The sequence below is a fragment of the Cryptomeria japonica genome, chromosome 8 (assembly GCF_030272615.1).
Source record: "Cryptomeria japonica chromosome 8, Sugi_1.0, whole genome shotgun sequence".
Lineage (NCBI taxonomy): Eukaryota > Viridiplantae > Streptophyta > Pinopsida > Cupressales > Cupressaceae > Cryptomeria > Cryptomeria japonica.
In genome coordinates, this window is record NC_081412.1 from 611600239 (window position 1) to 611610508 (window position 10270).

A 10270-nucleotide genomic window follows, 5' to 3' on the forward strand; every position below is an offset into this window, starting at 1 on the left:
GGGTGGAGATTGCCTATGTGTGTACATAATAACTGGCAGTTACAATCGTGCGGTATGGCAATTACAATCGCACATTCAAGGCTGGATTCTCTTGCAGTTACAATCCAATGGATGCTCTAGCAGTTACAATCGTATATTCAACACAAGATGGTCTTGCCATTACAATTCAATGCTGGATTGCCTTGCTCATGAAGAACGTAACTGCTAATGAAGTGACTGAACCGACTGGCTAATGAAGAACATTAATGTTGAAGATGAAATGACTGAAGCAATTGGTGTATGAATGCTACATATACAATTGGTGTACAAATGCTACATATACATCCTCCGAGGACTTGCTTTAATTTCGATTTTGAGCTATATTTATTTTATTCTTACATTAAAATTCTGAAGTAAGTCTCTGCCAATCCCCTGCATATTTACCAAACTTTTTCCTAAGCAAATTGAATCACGCTTGTGCTTTGATGCCTCAGCAGAACTTGGCTTTGTGGTTCTGTGATCGAATCCTAGGGTGCACCATTATTGGTAAGATTGATTCCATTCTATTAATTTTCTTATTCATCATCATTGAATGCTATTTATGATTTCTGGATCAGTTTTTAATGTGCCAATAGCTATAGTTTGGCTATGCATTAGGTATATTTTGTTCGTATTCTACAACAAAAGCTTTTCTATGCATGTTTAGATCTGTTTTGAAGTGCATTATTTTTCTCTGTATAGTGCCTTACGTAATCTGATAGACCAATAAGGTTAACATGGCAATATATTTTAGCCATGTGAAGTCTCCACCCCTCATAATGATTGAATCGACCTGGTTGCACACAACCGTTGATATCCATTGATTATTCCATTGATTATTCCATAGATTATTCCATATCTATGTAGTTGCTCACAATATCTCGACAATCACCCAAGTGTCTTCCTTTTGGGTTGGTTGAATCCATCAATTTTTCCAGTGTTGTAGCTTTTTCGTATTAATTGTGAATAGTCCCATGCCATACTCTTAGCATTCGTCCCTCAGATTGTGTTGTGGTTGGTATTCTATGATTTTATTTCTATAAAATGAGTTTGTTTGCGACATTATTTTTTATAGCTTCTATTTTACACCATTCTTTTTGTAACTGTTAAATGGTTGTAGGCTAAAGCGCTTCTTAATTTCAGACCCTTTGCCACTTGCAACATTATCTAGATCAATTCCTATAAAGATATCAATCATAGGTACTCAATCATCCATGCTTCCTTTATCGAAACATTGAGTGTTTTTCTATTTTCATAAGCTTAGTAAGATTAGTAAAATTATGTTCATTTTGCAATGGAATGTTCAAATCACTGTAAAGTGCATATCAACATGTTTATACAAATATGCAATAATTATTAATAAAGTGATAGTAATTTCAAAGAAACAGTAAAAAAATTTCAATTCAAATGCACCTCGCCTAGCTTGAATTCTTACGATACATATCTCGCAAAAGACAAGTTCTAGATTCTTATTTTCTTGCATTAAGAATCATATAATGCATCCATTGTTTTGTCAATATCTATAAGCCCAACCTTCTCCCCATTGTTGCATTTCAAAACATATTCAATAGAGGAATTAATACTAGCTTACATATATTTGATTTTAATCATATATATATATATATAATACGCCGAGAGGTATCTTTATCGAGGTGCCTATTAGAGTTTAGCTACATGATAAAAATAGGTGCCTCAATAAGGATATCTCTCGGCGTATTATATATATATTTGATTAAAATCAAATATATGTAAGCTAGTAGCAGTTGCGACGCAACATGCGAAACAATAAAAAATTTAAAATAGAACTATATAATTTTATATTATTAATATTTTTTGCAATAATATGTAATATTATTATTGCAATTATTATTATTATTTTCTATTGTTTTGTGGAAAATTATTATAAAATACTATTATTATTAATTTATATTGTTTTGATTATTATGATATTATTTTTATAATTTATTGATAATAATATTCATAATATAAATTTGAAATATTTTAAATTATTGTTAGTTATAATATTATTTTTATAGTTTTATTAGTAAATTATAATACTATTATATTCTTATTTTGAAACTATAATATTGTTTTATAGTTATTAAGTGTATAATATCAAGGTTGGGGTTTAAATCTTGGTTAGAGGTAGGGTTAGGATTATGGTTATAGATAAGATTATGATCATGATAGAATAAAAATTATGATAAGATATAGGTGAAAATCAAATATATGTAAGCTAGTTATAAACAATACAAGAGCTTAATTGTTTGGTATCCTTTAACACTTGTTGAACCCTAACCTCATACATTTTGGGATGTAATTTCAAACCATTACTTTCATTTAGGCTTGAATCTTTGGATAGTTGTAGCTAGTGTGTGGTATTTTTTCTCATTTCAACTAAAAATATTTGATGGGGATTTGATTATGGGTCTCTGTTAAATAAATTACCAGTGATTACCCACTCAAGTTCATAGTGTTCAATACAAACCTAGTTTGATTGTCACAGTAACTGTAAGCATTTTCTATCTTGTTAAAGGGATGAGGAGAGGAAATTTGACGACCACATATCAAGCTCCCTTCACTATGCAAATGAAACATTCTATGAGAAAATCCCAGATTTGTTGTAGAAGATGACAGAAAAAGAAACTCTCATCTTTCATTGTGCCTTAATCAAGGTAAATATGGCTAGATTTTTATGTTAACATTTTGTGGAATGTGTTTAGGACAGCAGTATATGAGTCATATGGAATGTATACAGTTCAATCTCTATACGAAATGTGTATGTTGCAACTATCTGAGATGTTTTTTCTGAATTTCTATACATTTTCAAAACAATTATTATTCCTAATGATTTTTGGTTTATGCTCTTCATAACCCATATTTATAAGCTTTACAAACCATAAAATTTATACACTTTGGATATGATTGGCGTATCCTAGATGTGATAAGCTTTAAATTCCTTCTTGTGCAATGTTCAAATAAATTCCAACAATATATATTGCACCAAATCAAATCATTAATTAGCTTTTACAATGACATGACACCAAAAGAATAAAAGATCCATATGGTAAAGACGAGAATATAATAATAGGCATTATATTTCTAGATTGTTATATATTATAAGCTATAATGTTGAATTGAACATTGAAAATATAATCTTCGCAATGAAGAATAATGGATGTGTGTCAATGGATCCAATGAGAGTGGATAGATAAAATGGCACAAAATATTTGACGATTAGGTATGAGTTTTCCCTTTCTTTAAATTTAAGATATAAATAGTACACTATAAGTCATACAAAAATAACATTGAACAAGTAAAATGACACAAAAAATCTGAGGATTAGGTATGAGATTTCTCTTTCTTTAAATGTAGTATAAAAATAGTACAATATAAGCCACAAAGAAATAATAGTATAGAATATTAAGTTTAGTGATTGTACTGAGAAAGAAGAGTGTAAAAAAACATAACTAGCAAACTGATAAGGAGTATCTATAACAATTTACAGATCAGTTACCTATCACCAAAAAACTCACCAAACTATGAAGATCTCATAACATTCCATCTCATGTCAATTGACAAAAGTCATTGATTCAAAACTTTAAAGTAATCTACTTCAAAACTAGATTAAGCCTAGAAATGATAACTACTGAGGAATACAAAAATATCCATGAGTGACTCACAACTTTAAACTACTATGCTTGAAAACTGGATTAAACCTAGCAAATATCACTACTAAGGAACACAAAGTTTATCATGGGTTCATAACAAAGTCTCATATTTAGATCATCAAGAAATGATAAAGTGTTAAGACAATGTAAAACAACTTGTAAAAATCAAAACAAAAATGTCATTCTGTCATATCAGAAAAATTTCAACACAAAGGATAAAACTAGGGTATATCAACAAAGAGGAAAAAGCTAGGTTTTATCACTGTTCCTATTCGAACACAAAGAAAATATAGTAACAAAATAAAAATATAAGAAGAGTAGGGTTTGTGACTGCTCACCTTCCTATTGCAAATGAAATGAAGGGCTCGACTAATCTCCTCACATAGCTTTGCCTTGAAATGGTCACAATAATGCAATAGAAACATTTAAATAATTGTAACAACTATCAAAATAATGTAGAAAAGTGACTTATATAGTGCATGGACAACCGCAATATTGCACCTAAAGTTATTCAAATAGTGCATGGATGACTATTTCACATTATTGTTATAAATTGTCAAAAAGATACATTACAAAGAATATTGTCATGTCTATTATGTCTCATATCTAATTGCAACAAACAAAAATAATTATTTGTCCCCCCATGTTTGGCAGTATAAATTTCCCATGCCAACTTGAAAGAGGAGACTCTAGAAATTAAAAAACATCTAGTCAGCATTTTGTCTTTTGGCTCTTACACTTGAACAAGTATTTCAAAAAAAATACTTCATGCAAGTACTTTATGGAAAGCTGGCTATCAATTGAGGGCATTACTTTATTCACCATCGTTCATTTGAAATATTCAATAACCCTATCTGATGTTGATATTAACGTTCATATGATAGGCAATTGTAATAGAAAAATCAATTGATTGGAATATTCATATAATTTAATTGAATGAATTATTGAATGAGTAAATATTATGAGATAATTAAAGTCTAATATGAAATTAAATTATGAAAATATTATATTAAATATGAATATTAATTTATATAAGTAAAAATGACTTTTAAAAAAAATTAATTAAACAATATGAGATTAGTCAAATTTTACAATTATTATTGTAAAGGTGAATTGGTCAAACAAAATTTAAACTTATTAAAGAAGCTATGAAAATGAGAGTTAAAGGGGAAATTAATTTTATCTTATTAAATATAAAATATGAATTTTTTTATTTATTTTTAATCCAAATTAAAGTTAGTTCATTATAATAAAGTTAAATTGTTCAAATAAAATTTAAATTTTTTAAAGAAATCAAAATTGAAGTTAACTAGAATTAACAGTAACTGAATGTGGACATATTATAACATTTTGGCTTTTTTGCTTGGATTGGTATTCGAAATATTTATGTGAATTATTTCTACTATTGGACAACAGGAGCATGATTGTCCACATCTTAATATAATTCCAATAGTAATATGAAGATGAATAAAAAGTTAAACAAAAGAATGAGGCTAATATCATGAAAAAATGACCGTTCATTACTATTGTCCAATAGAATTAGAAATAAATGAAATTTGTATAAATTTCATAAATATAAAAGAATCAAAATTTTGAAAAATAGTCTAACAGATGTTAATTCTCAATGCCTATTGATCCATATTGTTACAAGTAATAAACATCCTTATTGATCCATATTGTTACAAGTACTAAAAATCCATATTGATCCATATTGTTACAAGTAATAAACATCCATATTGATCCATATTGTTAATTATCAATGCCTACTGATCCATATTGATCCATTTTGAAATTACTTGAAAGATGAGCCTACCAATAAAAAACATTCCAATGTACGGTTAGAATTTATGCTCTATTCTTTAGGTGTTAAATTGGTTGAGGATTTGCTTTCTTTTCAAAATTTATCCTCAACCTATATCTAATGCTTGAGATGGATAGTTGAAGGTTCTTTAGGTCTTGGAGATTGATTTTAGTCTTTATGAATACTTGTATTTAGACATGCACCTATAGTTCATTCAAGATCATGTTCTATAATGCCCAAATGATCCTTGACTTATGATGTGAACTACACTAGTCACCTATTTTGATTTTATGAAATCCACAACACATTTTGGTATAATTATGTTAATTTGGAGGTGGCAAAGCAAGTTGTGAAGAGTCCCACTACTCAAGCTTGTTAAATTTTGCATCAACATTAATATCTAAGTTTTTGATGATAATAAATATTGGGATTCAACTTGATATCCTCCCATCACCAAAATTCACTTACTAAATATTAGTTAATATACCTAGTTTTATGCCTCACTATCTGAAAAACGCAATCGAGAGGCAAATTCCAAGTCAAATTGATTATGAATTCATTTTGACATCAATGGATAAATAGAAATAATAACCATTGCCATAGAAAATCTTGTCTTAGCTTAGGACATGCCAGGTTCAACACCCATTAAATTTGAAATAAAACATAGTTGATGCAACAATTTACACCTTTGATATAAGTTCTTCCAACATCTATTTATTAGCTATCAATCTCATTACAATAATTGAATGTGGGAAGATGGATTGATTCATAGTATACATTCCATATCAAATTAATCCTATGAAATTATATATATATATATATATATATATATATATATTGTATACAAATAAATCTCACAACAACCTATGACGCAAATAAATTGTAGATTTATAAAGAATATTTTAAATATCCTTTATGAGTTTTGTCAAAGTGCAAATAAATTAATTGCACATTTTAGAACTCTTGTGATTTTTTGTTTTTGATTTTGTTCTTTGGACTTTTTAAAGTTGAGGTTTTTGATTGTTTGATATGTTGTCAATATTTTTCATTTGTTAATGACTCAATAATTTTAATTTTAATTAATTCGTTAAAAAAAATTGGTTTGGACATTTGATTTCTTCATTCAAAATGTGACAATTTGTGGCTTGAATTTTTACATACAGGGTAAGTGATATTGCTTCATTGTTTGGTTTTGGTTGGTCAATCTTTAAAGTTTAATAATTTGAATTATTCCATAGGCTTTAAATGCTTTTAGTTTGAATATTATACTTGAAGGTTTATATGAGTGATTTTTTCCATAATTAGGAGGTGTTCTTTGATGAAACATATGAATATATTTTAAAAATTCAAATCCATATGTGCCCAATAAACCTTAAGTTGTCTTGGATAATTTTAAAATGAGTGAATAAATATACTTGAATATAAAAATCAAGCACAAAAATCAATACAATTATGTACTAATTTAACTCACAATAGCTACTGAAGTGAAGGATAGATAAATTTCAATTTTGAATTCTAAAGTGAAGGGATCCACAATTATGGAAATGATCTAGGTCAAGTCCAACTTAGGAGTCTAACCTACAATAATTAAAAAATAGTTATATGAATAAAAAATAAAAAATAAAAGGAACAATGATAGAAAGAATCAAGATATACAATGGCACGAACCAATTTCATGTACATACATGTACCATTTATAAACTAATCATAACATTTATAAAACTAATAAAAAATAATCCCAAAAATAAAGGAAGAGAGCATGTGTTTTCTATTTCCATCATTAAAGTATTAAAATATCCACATGTAAAATTGATTTTATAAATGTTGTTAAGAAAAAACTATGCATGAAGAAGAAAAAGCTTTAAAAATTGATTGAATTTATAATCAAAATGATAAATTAAAGTCTTAAGTTATCAATTTACAAACTTTTATATATAATTAAATTATTGAATTATTTATTGATGATTATTGTTGATGGAACTCAACATTTATTATGTCAAAGGCATTCTCTATATGATCTCAATCCGCTAACTTCTATGTTTGATGATCTAAGTTTAAGGAGAGACTTGCAAGACGAGTGCAATGTATAGAGCCATTGAATAATTTTAATAATAAATTTCTAATTTGATATTACATATTATAAATTAGTACTTATTTCTCTAATAAATATAATAAAATGACAAAAAAACATACATACAAAATTTCTCAATTAAGTAGAAAGTACATTATTACCTTGTAATTTTAATTTTTGTTTGAGTAGCTTTTTTGAAGTTGTCAATAGATTTTGTTTTTAGTGACAGATCTCATATCTATTTTATTATTATTGTAGTTTTCATTAAGTAATACTATTGTAATATGCTTTTGCTTAATTAATTACTACTAATTAGATTTTAAACAAGGTTGCAATTCAAATAATTATAGACATATGTATAAGCAACAGTATAAGATTATTAAGGTTAGTTGTAGGTTTGTTTCTTTCTTTATGGAAAGAAAGAAAATAAATAATTCAGTCCAAAAAATCATTTTCCATACAATAGTTTAAAAATTAAATTACTCAAAATATTAATGATATCTAAAAATAATATTTTACCTAATAATTTTTTTTTGTCTAAAAAGACATGAAAAATAATTTACTATGAAATATTTTTTAAAAATATAGGTATTTAAATATTAAAATAAGTGGAAAAAAATTATTAATATTTTCTAAACATTAATACTCATTTTTTTAGTATTTTTTGAAAAAATCATTTTTCTTGATTAAAATTGGAAATTATTCAATTTAGGCATTTGAGCCAATAGGGAAGAAAGCATAAAACGATTATTCAATCTTCAAAAAAGATTCAAAATAGAAAGTTCTACCATATCGCCTAAAGTTTAAGCACCATTAAAATTAAAGATAATTTACTTTATTAATATCTTAATTAAAAAATTTGCATCTATACTTTAATAAAGATTAATATTTTTTTGGTAGAATAAAATTTCAATTTCGATTTGTCAATTTGATTTTTATTAATAACTATTTTAAGAATATCCCTTGCCAATAGTGCTATGCCAATGGAAAGAACTAACAAATTGGAAAAAAATTATTAATATTTTCCAAACAATCAATACTCATTATTTTATTATTTTAAAAAAAACCATTTTTCTTGATTAAAATTGGAAATCATTCAATTTAGCGATTTGAGCCAACAGGGAAGAAAGCATAAAACGATTATGCAATCTTTAAAAAAGATTCAAAATAGAAAGTTCTCCCACTTCACCTAAAGTTTAAGGACCAATTAAATTTTTAAGATAATTAATTTTATTAATATTCTTAATTAAAAAAATTGCATCTATACTTTAATAAATATTAATAGGTTTTTTGGTAGAAAAAATTCTCAATTTTTCTTTTGTTAATTTTCTTTTTGGTTTTGAGAGATTCACGATCAATCATATCTATAGGGAAGGAAACAAAAGGGATGATGAGTTAGCTAACTTGGGAGCAAATGGCATTCATCTTCCCTGAAGCTCTTTCTTAGGTCTTTTCTTAAGGGTTGGACAACATCACATGTAAACAAGGAAACAACTGATCAATTGAGCTGGCTCAGTTAGGAGCAACAGGCGTGGAGTTTAAAATCCTAGGCAAAACCATCATATATATTCATATATATACTCACTTTTATACACACACACACACACACACACGCACACACACACACACACACACACACACACACACACACACACACACACACACACACACACACAATCACACACACAATCACACACACATATATATACTCCCATTTAGATATAGATACATATTTTCATATTCAAATATATATGCATGTATATGGATTTATATATATATATATATATATATAATGTGTCACACATATACATACATATAATTACATATATATGCATATATATGATGATATTCATAGGATTCAGATCTATATACAGTCATTCCCATACAAATTCATATAGGTATATATATATAAATTTATATATTCTCAGCCACTCATTCATATATATATATATATATAACAATCAAACATATATATATATATATAGTCCTACCCTCTCATTATAAAGGTATACAATTAACACCTATAATCTGATTAGTAGTTTGTGTCATATATATAGGTATGCATTCAAGTCATAATCCAATACTTATTTATACCCTGCTAGATAACAATATGGTTATATACATAAAGTATAGAGTTATTTGTATATGCATAAACCATGAATATTATATATAGATATACATAATCTATTCATATTTATATATATTTTTGATATATAGTATCAGATAATACGTAAGATTTTATGACTAGTAGTATGCAACGGTATATAGGAATATGCATATGTATATAAACATGTATTCATATATATCATTCCAACTGAAATATATATACATGGATATATAGGTATTTATATTTTCATATTCATTGCATATTAATAGGAATAAAATTTTATGAATCCCCTTAAAGTTACCCTTATCTTCTTCTCTAAGCCTTTTAGGCTTAGTATAGCCTTTTTTAGCATTAAGCGTTGGTTGTTTTAGCTTAAGTTTTTGCTTTTAGCTAAAGCTTTGGCTTTCCTTTTTTGGATTTCCTTCATCAACAACTCCTCCTCGATTAGTACCAATGTGACGGTACTTTAGTAATGAGCATGTGACACTCCTACTACGACTGAAGGCATAAGTGTCCTTGAGATTGATTAGTACCAATGCGATAGTACTCTAGTATGCTTTTAGTCGGCGGTAATTATTTCTTAGATCCTTGAGATTGCTCCA